Source organism: Aptenodytes forsteri, unplaced genomic scaffold (assembly GCF_000699145.1).
Source record: "Aptenodytes forsteri isolate BGI_AS27 unplaced genomic scaffold, ASM69914v1 Scaffold9, whole genome shotgun sequence".
Lineage (NCBI taxonomy): Eukaryota > Metazoa > Chordata > Aves > Sphenisciformes > Spheniscidae > Aptenodytes > Aptenodytes forsteri.
In genome coordinates this window covers 1,235,343-1,250,014 of record NW_008796217.1, presented here as the reverse complement: position 1 = coordinate 1,250,014, position 14,672 = coordinate 1,235,343, and the positions used below count along the sequence as shown (strand labels likewise).

The 14,672-nt window shown below is 40.9% G+C and overlaps 1 long non-coding RNA gene across 1 annotated transcript in view; it reads right to left on the bottom strand.

Annotated features, from left to right (window-relative positions):
• Positions 1-2,209: 2,209 nt before the first annotated feature.
• The window catches only part of LOC103906640, a 21,911-nt gene continuing 9,448 nt past the window's right edge, over positions 2,210-14,672 (bottom strand). The window contains exons 3-4 of the long non-coding RNA XR_658012.1: positions 5,609-5,756; positions 2,210-3,857 (exon numbers count right to left, since the gene is read on the bottom strand). This is a non-coding gene — a long non-coding RNA (uncharacterized LOC103906640). The remainder of the gene's footprint in view (positions 3,858-5,608; positions 5,757-14,672) is intronic.

The following is a 14,672-nucleotide window of genomic DNA, read 5'->3' as shown; positions in this document are numbered from 1 at the left end:
CAAAAAAGACCATCTGCCTCTGACACTGGTCAGAAGCAGGAAGTCAGGGAGGCATCTGAGAACAACACGTTAACCCAGCCGGTTAAAATCCTCACGAACACTTTGTCTGAGCTTGGCCAAAGATTGAACTGGTTCCTATGAACTCATTTCTTCCGCCTTAATTTTACGCTGACTTTCTGTTGCTTGTAAAACATGAAGCTATGGCCAGACTGAATTCCAGCTATAATATTTTCTGTTTTTCTTTCGTGTTTGTTTGACTCAGCAAATCTATTGTTTGTTAATTGTTTTTATCGCAATACCTAGCACTTTAGTAATCCAGGAACTGTCAGAGCATTTTGGCTTTGAAAATACATTCGTGATCATCCCAAGTTGTTAAGAATATCAGTTCAAAACGCTTCTGCACATTTATTTTGTTACGCTATCAGTGCACTATTCTAAGGGGAACACACCTTCGGAAAGTATTCAAGAATGTATATTAAGGAAAAGGAACACTCCTCTTTCCAAAGTACGCAAATTTTAAACATGGCTTGAAAAAATAAGCCTAGTGATTAAATTCAACACAAGAAAATAACCTGCTGGGGTTTTTAATGGGAAAAAACCTCACAAAACCCTATGAGAACCTTGACCCAAACTCCTCTTCAAACCTACCTGGAACAAATACCAGTTTTGTAAGTCTTCGGCTCAAGTGTGTGCAGTTAAGCTTTCTCTTTCTCTTTTTCTATCAGTGTTTCCAAAGTGCCTCCCTCTCACTGGTTACCAGGCAACAGAACAATATTGCTCTGCATGCACATCCAGCAATAACTGACATTATACTGTATTTTTGCAGAGTTTCTCAAAAAAAAAAAAAAGATGTCCTGAAATACTGTCTTCTGTGATAAATAGCTACTGCCCAGAAGACATTTAAATGCTTAAAATGCTGATTTCTTTCTTCATAGAAATGCAGAGATGGAAAAAAACCCTCTTCTATAATAGAGAAACTCCCATCCAAAGTGAATTTATAATGCTAAAATAGACCATACTGCAGAAGAAAGCTGCTTCAGTTGTTATTTCAGACAATTAACAGCCTTTTAGGTTCTACAGCCACTTGCATAAGCCCTTATCTTACAATTAAGGCAAAACTAATGAAGCAGCTACAGACATCAAGTTAAAGTACTTTTCAGTGTCCTAAAGACTAAAATGCTGTCTGTATGACAAAGCTGCTTTTTTCCTGTTTTGTTTGCTTGTTTGATGTCAATAAACAGTCAAGAAAGTTCAACAGCTTGCCAAAAAATCTTTGCTTTTGATACCAGTTGTTAAAGATAGGCCCAGATCCAATCTAACCACACACCTTCTCTTAACCCAAATCATCATTGGGAGGGAGGGATGGTTTGCAGCCCTTCATCTGGAATCAAGCTGCGTTCAAGAAAGGTCTGATTCTAGGTCTTGACCAAAGTAACTCTAGGTCCTTTTACGTAGTTGTGATTCAGTTTCAGATTTCACATTGTAGGTCAAATTCACCTTTGTGTAACACTAAGATAAGAAATTGAAGGCTTTTGCAGTTTTTTCACTCCCAAACCAAAAGAGAAATCTTTAATTATAAACAAATATCCCATGTAATCCCACCAAAATATGCAATGTACTGAATTCTTCATCCCTAATTCTTAATTACTAAAGAGGTATGCAGCTCGGTCTCAAAAAAAAGACAGTATCGGGGACTAGCCCTCACGGATGTGTTACAGAAATTCATCTTAAACCGATGTCAAGGGTGAAATCTCAGAATACTCAACAGCCTGTTTTTTGGTTCTGCAGTGGTCACATTGCATCATTTTATAAGATATTTTTTATTTAAATTATAAAGGTAGCTTTCATTTTGTTATGCTTCTGTTAGACTTCTTTTGTTTGCTGTAAAACTGTAAGTGATTAATGTTTTCAGCCTAGATAAAAAGCGGTTCCCAGAATGATTTGAATCATGACCTTCAGGACAGACAGTGCATCAGGATATATATGACACCTGAAAAAAAAAGTTCCATTCTCTACTGCTGTTGATGTAAAAGTGGTATACAACTACTTGCTAGATAATAGCTGAAAGATTTGTGGTTCGCTTTCTTGGATCTGGGAAGCGCAGTACAGCATAATGATGCATTCTCAGCTTGTCTAGATAACATAAATAGCATTGCTCAATGCATACATTTGACACTTTATTTACTCCAAAAGTCAGCATAGATGAGCATTGAGTCTGTACAATAAACACCTCAGTTCTGTGTCTAGCTCTCACAGGAGGGACCAAATGCAAACACTGGATTAACTTATTTACAGAATGGCTGGAGCATTAGCTGGCTATTGCCTATAGTGGGAATATTATGCCTTGGTCAAAAGAAAGACTCCAGTCTGCACTGAAATATAAATAGCAATCACAAGAACTAACACCTCAAGGCATGACGTGGCTTGCAATTTACTGCCATTTCTTGTATGCCAGTCCTTCCCCATGTACAGCTTCTTTTAATTGAACAAAAAATATCATCGGTTTATTTTACAATTCATAAAATCCAGTACACTCAAGAGTACTTACTGAACCTTATATAAAATCCCCAAGTGGTAGGCAACAACATGTTTTCTCTGCAGACGAAAGCAAACAATTAAATCAAATGGGATGAGAGAGAGTGAAAAGATGATTTGTCTGCAGAAATCAGCTAGATCCCTTATGTGTTCATTCTAACAGTTTATTCATAGAAGCAGGGTTTTTTTGAGAAAAAAGTTCAAGTCAGGCAGCAGAGGGGAGATGGTGGCATCTGGACTCCCCTGAAGCCAACTTCACTTTTTATCATATCCAAGTTATAATATCTGAGTAGTCATACTAAATAACAGGGGGAAAAAAACCCACTTAAAAATGAATATTTATTTTGTATACATTGCCAATGATGAGAAACAATATTTGCATATTGAGTCCTTTTCCACATATACAGGCACACAACTTGCAATCCAATTATTTTAAGCTAAGCTAAATGAAAAAATAGATTGTGCTATCGCCTAAAAACCCATCAATAGCCACTGTAAGGATCAATAGTCTAAAAAAATATTGACTGCTCATGTCACAACCGGTACTTTCCATTCCACACTAAATACGATTGTAGATCAATATTTGCCAGATGTCCATTTGGAAACAAAACATTCTGGCTATGGTCTCTGTCCTTAACCTTGCAAAAAATATTGGTCTTTACATTTCATTTAAACATCACCTGGCGTGCTGTAGTATTCCGCTAGCAGCATCTCCCAGAAGTCTCATTATCTTCCTCTTCTAAACGTAGCAAGGGAGGTACTCTCCATGGCTTTCATTAGTCCGCCGCCCCACATCGTACGAATCAGACGTCATCATTCTGACAGTAGAGATGTGTTTATTTGGAAGGGGATGAGAGGGAAGTGCTGGTCTAGTAATGAGGGGCAGTTCCTTATCTTTAAAGAGAGTAGACTATCAAGACTCACACCCTGGTCAAGCAAGCATGCTTCTCTTGCTCACCTATATTATTGATGGATCTCCTTCTAAAAAAAATCACCCCTTTTTTAAAAAATGAAAGGCTGTACAACACAAAAGCTCCCCAGCTGTTAAAATCCCAATCCCTCTGTTGTGCAAGCTGCCACTCCCCCAAACAGATTTGAGGCGCTGAATTTGTTGAGTGCAGAAATGTTCCCATTTCTCAGTTGTGGGTGGCATGGGCACAGGCACTCGCGCGCCCCGAGCCCAAGGAGCCGCAGCCCTGACCAAGGCTCCGCTGGTGAGGCAGAGGGGGAGCGGCACTGCCAGCAGGATTTGTCTTCTCTGAGTCCTGCAGTGAGAACTGAGTAAGTGCTGTGGCACTTCGCATCCGAAGGAGGAGCTGGATCTTGTGTTGTCAGAGAGGGAGAGAAGGTTTAAATAGGTAATTTTTAGAGACTCAAAACTGAAAAGTGTAAACATTGTTAACATTTCTTTAAAATTCTGGCAGGGAATGAAAGCCGCCTGGATGTGTGCCATCCTACAGTTGCAAAAACGTTTAGCAAACCATATGCTGCCCTAGAAGACAGGTCCTAGACAGATCCTCCCCGATAGGTTTGAGAGTAGCAGCAAGCAGGTCTTGGAGCACTGCTGCCATTGCCCCATCCAGCACCACTGCGCTTCCTGTATCTGCAACGGAGTTTTGTATTGGGTCTGGCTGAGATGGAGTTAATTTTCCCCATAACAGCCCTCATAGTGCTGTGCTTTGTATCGGTAGATAGAAAGGTGTTGATAACACAGCAGTGTTTTGGCTACTGCTGAGCAGTGCTTGCACAGCGTCAAGGCTGTCTCTCCAACATTTCCCCCCCTCACCAGTAGGCTGGGGGTGGCCAAGATTTTGGGAGGGGACATGGCCAGGACAGCTGACCCAAACTGACCAAAGGGATATTCCATACCATATGACTTCTGCTATTACGATGTTTGTCTTCTAGAGCAACTGCTACATGTACTGAAGCCCTGCTTCCCAAGAAGTGGCTGGACATTACCTGCTGATGGGAAGTAGCGAATAAATCTTTTGTTTTCCTTTGCTTCTGTGCGTGGCCTTTGCTTTTACTTTATTAAACTGCCTTTATCTTGACCCATGAGTTTTTTCCATCTTATTGTCTCCCTCCCCTGTCCTGCTGAGGAGGGGAGCGATAAAGCAGCTTGGTGGACACCTGGGTCCAGCCAAGGTCAACCCACCACAGGTTTGCTAGATGTGCTGCTGCACAAGGTCCTAGAGATAGTGGGCAGCGCTAGTGTTGACATGGGAAAGTATGGATGCATCTCCTTTCAAATGTAAATAGGTCCTCTTTCCATTTATATTCCTGTAGCAGGGATACAAATATCCTTCTGATTTACCTGCAGGTTATTAAAAAGAGTCTAAATTTCCTTTACATTTGATTTTGCATAATATGGTTCCGCAGAGAATAGTTCCACTTTATCAATATAACTCTGCAGTAACTTTACGGGCATCTTTAGTTCTACATCAGTAAGAAATGAATGTATGCAATTTGAGAGTCAAACATTAGGATTTTTCACAAGTTTTCTGTAGCTTAGAAAAAAACACTAATTTAAGAACTGCAGTGTAGATGTTCTTAACATGCTGTCAATGACTGCTATTCAACATGACTTCAAAAATTAACATGTCAGTTGCTTACATTTTACTCTCTTGTCTGAGCAGCCCTGGTGAATTTGTCAGTACACTAGTGTAACTGAAGCAGAATTTGGCCCAGTGATGCAAGATGCCATTAGCGTTTCAAAACAGGCAACATTTTGCAACAATGACAAATATCCTACAACTCACATAAATTACATGTGTTTGCACAGACTTCTGTCTGGTCGCACAAAAGACTCATTTTTTCTCTAAATTCCGAATGGCTAAATCAGAGGTTCCCGCATGCCTACCATCTCAACATCAATTAATTGTACACTTCTCAACCCTGTATCTTCCCAGTCCCACAAATTATTCTGGCCCTTTCAGCCTGACATTAATTACAGTGCCTCACAATTCACACCGATAGACTTTATCTTGGACTCAGACTGTCTCTCATGGTGATAGCTCCAACCATACATACCAGTCCTTCTACAGTTCATACCGGTTTCTCCCAGCTTTAGTACCTGTAGCCTGTAATATAATTATCATCAGCTTCATCATCCTATCTCGTCCACTGTCCATCTCTGCTCCTCCTGCACTTACATAGGTTCTCCACTCCTTTTTCAGGTCCAGGGAGGAAACTTCAGATATCGTTCACTCCTGCCCATAGCCCTGAACACCAGGGAGAAGGAGAAACAGGGTATTTTAGCAGAGGCTGGGGAACAGAGAAAGCTTAAAAACATTGAGAACTTTTCCTGTAGATTACTGTCTTTTCCTAGCGGATTGATAGAAGAGTTGGTTTGAACACTGCAGTCACAACCAACAGATTGGTGATTTTTCAGCTACTGGTTATAATCTAGATTTCTATATTGGGGAAAATGCAAAGATCCCAATAGTGGGCGAAGATCCCTAATTTAGACATAGTGGGCAGGGTTGCCTAGTTGGGCAAAAGAGCAGCAGCATGGTCAATTCCTGTGGGAATATTCCAGCCCGACAGCTCTGCAGCATCTGTATTTTGGTGGCCTCACCAAAGGCTCCTGAGAGCACACAGCTGCCAGCTGGAGGCTGGCAGAGCCTGCGGGGATGATCGCTGCCGGCAAACGCCCTGGGGGCCTCGCTGCTTTCCCCAAAGGATTCTTCCCCACTGCGGGCTGCTGGTGCTGAGCAGGGAAGCCACAGCCCTGGAGGCAAACAGTGGGAAGACGGAGAGGGGTCTCAGGAAGACTTTAGCAGCAGGAGGGCTACAGAGCATTGCACTGAGAGAAAGAAAATGATGAGATGAAGGGAGGGAAAAAAACCAACCTCTTTCTTTCTAGCTAAGTACTGTGTTCTTTCTCCCTTCCCCCCCATCCCATTTTTAGGATTATTAGGAAAAAGCAGACCCCTACCACCCTCTCACAACCTCCATGTTCAGGGTGAGCACACTCCTGGGAGCCCACAGCACTTCTGGAGCTCTAGCTGTGCATTTCAGGCATGGCCACAATAAGGCTGTCCCAGCCACAGCCAGACCACCCCAAGGACAGCAAGGCCAATACTGCTGACTCAGGAGATGCTTCCATTCCCTGCTGCTGCAGGGAGAGGTTTAGGCTGGATGTCTTACATCGATTAGGGAGCCTGGCACCATGCACTGCCACACTGTAGTGAGAAGCAGGAATGGGGGTAAAGGAATGGAGCAATATATTCTATATAAGAGCTATGTTTCCCTAAATGTCGCAACTGCTGGCCTCTTTGTGACAGGAAAAGAAGCAGAGTGGAACAGCAGAGCAGACAGAGAAAGAATCCAGGCTTGGGGATAACACCAACGTTCAAGGGAAGGATTATTTCCAATCAGAGAGCAAAATTGAGGCTTAGCAGAAGGCACCAGGAAGGGGCAGTGTCCATGAGGGAAGGGAACCTGCTCAGAATTTTCATTTTCATATTAGAGAAATCTAATATGATCTTTACGAACGTACATGCCAGATCTTTCCCTTACTCCAGCAGGTTATTATTCTCCCTCTCAGCTTCACAATCAGAAGCCTAAACTCTGGTAGTATGTTCCAAACCTTTTTAAAAATAGCCTACTTAGAATCTTTTTTATTTGATTACAGGACCATGAAAATTTCCAGATGCATTTTTGGGAATTACACTGTCAAGAAACTGAGAATCTTAGCTGTCACAGTCAGCTAATACAGTCACTCCGGACAGCTGTATTTCAAGGAAAAATACCAGCGTCCCGATCCAAACAACAATGACTTAGAGAAGCCTGAGCAAACCAGCAAGAACACGATGCAGAATGCTGTAGAAACCATCAACACATTTTACTAATTAGATTAGAATTAGCTGGAGTTTTAGTTAAAACAGGTAAGCATTTACTGTGTTATGTACCCTGATGACGTTAACACGATGTTGAATTACAGTTACGTACAAATAAAAGCTTTTTCAATGAGCAATGAAAAACAATGTTTTCCTAGTGAACTTTTGAACCTCTATTATTTCAAAATGTGTTAACATTGCTGGTAAAGGAAGAGACAAATTTATGACTGACAGTTTGGAAATTCTTGCTTTGTGAGGCATTCTGAGGACAAAAAAGTCATGAGAGATGACATCTACTCTCCATCTCCCTAAGCAATTTGTGCTCTAAAGCTAACCAGGAAACAGTTCCAGCCAGTATTCAAACAGATGCCAAGAACAAATATAATCAGTTAAAGAAAATATGTTATTAATGCTTTAATCCCCAATAGATGTAATCGATACATAAACAAGCCAAACAAACCTATGGCTGGAGATGTCATCATAAAAGACTGGAAAGAATTGAGCTATCAAAATCTACCTCCATGGTAGTCACGTTACATCTTGTGCTTCTGTAACTTGGTAAAGCTATTTTGTTTGTCTGTGATTCAACAAAATTACTATGTCACCAGTAAGTTTGGATTTGAATAAGACTGAGATAGAAACCACGGTATTCCTTTTATTTTAGTTGAGATAGATAGAAAACACTCCTGCAACCAGGAAATGATTCTGTAACACGGGAAAAGTCAGGGTGACTCTTCCCCCTGAATGTAGCGAGCACTGGCCCAAGCCTTACGTATATTAGGACTTGCAAAGCAGTTGTGAGATGGCAGCATCACTACACATCCCCATGCTGAAGAATGTCCCTGGTATCACCTGATACAGTATTACCTAGTAATTTATAAAAGAATGAAATATTCAGCATAGTTTTCCCATTTTTAATGGCAATAATAAAAGTTTTCAATAGCTTATTGGAAAAGTTACTTCGAATCTGTTAATGAAAAGCACCTTTTTAACAGTTAAGTACTAATATAAATTTTTCATCCTTGTTACTGCCTTTCTTGTATCCCATTTCTCATTGTTACCTTCCTCTTACCTTCCATATTATCTTCTACTGAATATGTTGGTAGAGTATGTAAGGTAGTAGAGCAATTGAGTAGGACTGTCTAGTCTGGCCACAGGCATGACAGGCCAGAGAACCTAACACAATCATCTACGCATTAAGCCCATATACTCTGGGTTATGCCCAACAAAGACGCCTGCTCTTCACTTTTTAGTTTTAGTGCTCTTTCCCTACTCTTTTCTTCTTCTCCAGCTGGCTGAAATAATTCATAACTCTGGAGACATAGGAGCCATGTGACTCATTTCCTCGCCTGTGGGGTCCATCAGCTGAGAGATCGTGTTTGATTTCTTTTTCCTTTATTACATAATTTTAAAATATAGTAATAAATTGTAGCATAACTTTAAAGTTTACCACAGGCCACAAAGAGAAGCAGTGCATTTTACTGCAGTGGAGTCTATCTGCACAGATATTACAAGTAACGAAATACCATATCACACAAACTCCGCAAACTGGGATTTGACTTAATAGATTGGGAATATTGTTTAAAAGGTTAATTTACTGACTGCCTCTCTAAGACAGATTATGCAGAGAATTCAAATCCTATTTATTCCAGCCCTGGAAAGAGCTGAGGGACTATCTGATAAAAGGTGTAATGAATTGTATCTTGTATTGTATGTTGATACTGTATTCGATATAATTTTTTGAGACAAATTGCTTTCTTCAGTGGATTCATACTTACAAGTCATTGTAAAATTTCTCCTTCCCCCTCTCCCTACTGTCCTTATCTGCCTTTCCCACTCCTTCCCTTATTTTTAAATATCTTCCACATTTCCCGGCCCCCATGCTCTCTCCCTCCCTCCCTCCAGTCTCCATCTTTTCCACCTTTTTGCACTATTTTTGTTTTCTTCGTTCTTTCTTTTGACATCCAGGATCTTCATGTCTACTGTCACCCTATACGAAATCATTCCTTCTGTACTGCTTGTTATTCCCTACCTCCATACAGTATCAGAAATACCATAAATGCCTGCCTGCATCTTTCACTCCCTTCTCAGAGCCTCTCCCTGTCCCCTGTTCCTCAGAACGCTTTCTGTACAGGCTGCATACCCTGCAATCTTCTCCTATTATCCCTTCCGCTATTCATTCAAGCTCTTGAAGCCCATCCAGTTTCTGCTCTATACTCTGGCTCTTTTTGCTGCCAGAAAATGGTCTAGTTCTCATATTTCTGGGCAAGGAAACAATCTCCATTTCCTATCTCACTTCCTGGATACCGTTTCACCATCAAATGCCTCTGTCCTTTATATTCGACCCCCCTTTCTCCTCAGTCCTAGCAGATCTTAAATTTCTGCTTTGCTTTCTGCCATTTAGAGGTTCAGGTATCACAGCATCATTTATCCTTAATGCATTTCTGCCTCTTTTATGTACAACTAATCCAACATCAAATATAGATAACCAACTTACCCCAAACTCCTCCCGGAGTACAGATTTATTGAGAGACAGCTCTTTCTAGACAAATTATTTACAGGTCAAGTTTCATTGTAGAATAAGGAATGACATTTCCCCCTGTATGGAAATCATTAACTCTCGAAGGTACACCTGAAAATCTCATTCAATAGCGTTTGGTGTTCTGCACTGTTTTGCATTTAAACCAAAAATAGAGATCTTCGTTAGTATGTTGGCCAGGTTAAAATCCTCAGAGAACTAGTAGTTATTTTCTCTGAATATCTTGTTTTTCCCCCATTTCCTCATTCATCTGTCAATTCTTGTTCCTTGTTGTAAATATCAAAGACCTTTTAAGTGATAACTGCTCTTTTGGTCTCTTCTACTTAGAGCCTTGTACATAATTTTGATCATAATTTCCTTCCAGTGTCCCAGGTCTCTAAAAGCAAGGTCAAGCTTCTCTTTCTTCCTTCTAGGAATGCCCACTTTGCAGGTTACATACTTAACCTTAGGCTCAGAGGGTTAATTCTCTGCTAGATTTTTTTGAGATGTCAGAAGTCACAAGTGACCTAGCTGTCTGCTGCTTCTTTGGAAGAACTAATTACAGCAGTGTTTGCTTCAATTCTCCAATAAAGTAGCTGTATTCCTAGATATAGTATAACCTTTCATATTCAAGGGGAAAAAAAGAGCATTTCACTTAGGCTTACACTTAACTCCTCTAGTCTAAACTTCAAAGTGAGACTTTGTGAGATTCAGTAAGCACCAGTCCTGAGGGCTCCTAGTCTGAAAGTCACTGCAAAAGTATCTGAAAAGCAAAAAGGTTGGAATCTTCCCTTCCTCTTGGAACAAAGTTATGATGCATGATCAGCAACAGGCTAAAACAAAATTAAAAAAAAAAAAAATCCAAAAGAAAAACAGTGATTAGAGAGTCCAGCCACATCATATCTAGCATATTAAGGGTCAAGATGTTACTTCTCAGTGAAGGCAAATTCTGCATTTTCCCCTAACAATTGCTGAAGAGATCTTATCCAAACTGCCTTCATTATGGACAGATATTAATCTCAACTTCTTAGAAATGCATCTGTAACAGTAACCAGGGATGAACCCTCCGTTATTTTTCAGTGCTGCCAATTGTACAGTTAGGATGGAAACCTGAAGATTAAACCTGCCCATCATTTGTACTCGTGATCACCGCTGCTCCTTGTTGCTCAGGATTACCCCCCTTATCTTAGAGGCAGCTTCTTGTAGGTCACAAAAACCGGAAAGGTCTCCAAATAAACCTGGTCAGAAAATTCCTTGCCTTCAGCCCTCTTCCTTTGCTTTGATATACCAACCGCAAGGAGAGGGAAGTAGTAATGTCCCTAGATGGTCTCTACAGCACGCACGCACTTCAAATTAAGTAATCCTCCCTGTGCCAGTTACTCTGTCAGGGGCCCAGCTACTGCCATTATTTTATAGCACAAAGTGGTTGTACTGCATTAAAGAGCATGACCGATTATTTTCATTACTATCTATATGGCATGTAGCATGCCACTGCCAGCTTGTAAATTCTAAATGTTAAACAGTAGTTTTGATGATATTTTATTATTGGAAGAACAGCCTGCTCTTCTTGGAAACGTTTCCTCCTTCCCTTCCCTCCAAGACACCCATAAATGATTTCAGCCTTTTCAGGATAAGGATTTCAAAGTGCCCTTTCAATTAAAAACTATTTTTACTAGCTTGGATGGTAGTCTGATTTTTTATAGTTCTATTTTGAGGACTATGGTAATCTGAGACTACAAGGGAGGGAATACCACTGGTTCTTCCAGCAGCTGGAGATGAAGCACATTCCAGGGTTAAATGGTTCTTGGTTAATACTTGCAGCGATTTTGTCTATAATTATTCTCAATGCCTGAGAAACGTCTGCATAAGTGGGAAGATTTTGTGGTTGTTTGGAGTTTTCTAAATTCCACTTGTTCCATTGTGTTACATCTGGGAGACTGCTAAAAAGGTGAAGCTATAGCTGAATTTTGACATTTCGGAATACATGGCTGGTGCAGACTTTGAGGCGTAAAATTTGTGTGGTGCAATTAGAGAGAAAAAAGGTAGCTGGAATTCTTCCAGATGTGCCATCCTCACACGTATTACCAGAGACATTCAAGATCAAACATTTTTCACTTAGCAATATCTTTAGGACAGATGCACGCATATCCTCTCTCCTCCTGCACTGAGCACAGGTGTACAGCATGCATTATACCTGCTCACTTGCGGAATCCCAAGAAATTAAAGAGACCTTGAAAGAGAGGAAGGAGAATAAATTATGAAAGTGCATATGGACAATGTATCTTGAAGACTGTTATTTACAGAGCGGACCTGTGCACAGACTGCCATGCTTACTGTGGGCCACAGGTACAGACAAAAGAAGAAAAGATTTAATCCTTTTCAAATAGAAGGACAAGGCTTGTTTGACATCCCAGATGTGACATGATGCCTTGTCCCTAGAAATGTAAAGTCTGTGAAAAAATACAAGCAGGTTAATGTTTTGATTCCAGTGAAAATCTGATTTAGCATAGGTAGAAACTGTCAGAGAGAAAAAAAAATCACTGTTTCACTTATTTTGTGAAAAAGTCTATATCCAGCTTTTTGCTTGGTTTTAAAACAAAACAAACAACAACAAAAAAAACCCAAACAAAAAACAAACCCAAACTTTAATGTGGACCACTAGTGCTACAAAAATGAACTAAGCTAAACTCGGGCTAAGGAAGGCAGAAGAGAATAATAATTTAAGAAACGTTTTGAAACTCTACATGGAACAAATCAAAACCCACAAGACCAAGTAAAACTCTGAGCAGTGTACCAGAAGTTACAATTCCTACTATCAAATTCCCACCTTGCTCTACTGCAGAATTACCCTCAACTCAGTTCAGTCAGTACAAATGAGGAAGATAGATAACTGAAATCATGCCTTATATTTCTCCACCTTCCAACTGTTTGTTTTGTATGATTTCAAGTGATTTTGGCAAGACTCTGCCAAGCTTTTACATGAAATGCTCCATGAGAAGAGGGGAAACAATAGGTGAGGAATGTTTTCTGGGCTTATATGTATATATGCTGAGCAGAGGTAGAGGGTGGATGACACTGAAAGGCCCTTCAGAAATGCTCAGTGCCAAAAGGGATGAGATGAGGTAGGTGTGACAGGTAGAACCGTAGCTCCACTGGCTGCCTGTGTACAAGGTCTGCTGACCCAATTTTAAAGCTGAACATCTATCTTTACTTAGGTCAGGGGAAGGGAGATCAAAACAAGACTCCCCAAAACCTTGTTCAGAAATTAAATGAAAATTTTTCCTCCCTAGTGTACCCAACTGCATTTACCATCAGTTGTATTTTATTGTTTTTATTGTATTTTTATTGTTTTTACAGTGTATTACATAGTACTGTAGGCATTACACAGAGACCCTAAGACAGCATAGCTTTATGTTAGAGATCGTACAAATACATACAAGGAAATGCTTTTTGCTTCAAAGAACTTCAATTTACTGTTGCTTATAAATAATAAAAACAAAGGAGAGGAAGAGAAAACCAGGAATAGCAGTATAACTATCACCCAGCAAGTGAGCAGCATGGTCTGACTTTGATGTTGCTTATGCTGGAATAAATCTGGAGTGGGTCAACTTCAGCCAAAAGTCCTACACCAGTCTGAAAGCTGCATCAATCAGGAGAAAAGGAAAGTAAATTCTGGGATTTCTGGGGACTAAGGAAAAGCCACAAATGCATTTTGCATCATAAAGAGAGAAAATGAGAAGTTAAAAAATTACACAGGGTGGAGAAATAAGATGCTGCCACTTGCCTAGGAAGCATTCAATAGCACATGGATGCCCTTTCTGTGAGGTGAACCTAGGTGAGCTCAGAAGGGGACTTCATAAAAGCAAATTGGAAAACAATCTTTTCAGAAGAAAAATAGGTTGTTTAAAGTCCATCAGGATGGGAAGAAAAGGGAAAAAGGAATATATTAGCACAACAATATCCAACACAAATGATGAGGGTGGGCCACTAAAGACGCAGCTCAGCAGGATTAGGCTCTCCTATCCTCCACCCCACATTTCCCACATGGTGCTCCCCAGCAAGCCCTCCCACAGGTCTGACTGCTGCTGGAGGGCTAGGAAGATGTTATCTGGAAGGACACACATGAGGTGAAGCCCAGCAAGGGCTCTCAGGCCTCACATGCCTTCCTCTCAGGCAACCAGAGCCTGTGTTAGCCCACGGTTTCGCCCACAAGCACCTTCCCATCAGAAGACTGGGGAAAACACAATTTCTTGTAGGCGGCCCAAACAGCCGAGAACTGGGAATTGTCTGTATGACTGACTCACCGGCTGCAAGACAAAAAACAATCTCTGGACTAGTTTGCTATTTCGCAGGGTGGCACATAGCGCCACCCAATCCACGAAGGAGTCAAACTGTCTTTCAGCTGCTGACGGGCAAAGAAGTTGCTTGGTGGACTAACTAAAGGCCTGGATGAGATGCAAGACACCTCTTCTTGTCTGAGTTTCACTTTTGGGGTTTTTTCCCCTTTTAATTAGGTGACAATATAATGGGAGAAATGTAGAGAGTCTGTATACCACAACTAGCAGCAAGTGCAATCAGCAAGATCATAGAATCATAGAATCATAGAATCATAGAATAGTTTGGGTTGGAAGGGACCTTTAAAGGCCATCTAGTCCAACCCCCCTGCCATGGGCAGGGACATCTTCCACTAAATCAGGTTGCTCAGAGCCCCGTCCAACCTGACCTGGAATGTTTCCAGGGATGGGGCATCCACCACCTCTCTGGGCAACCTGTGCCAG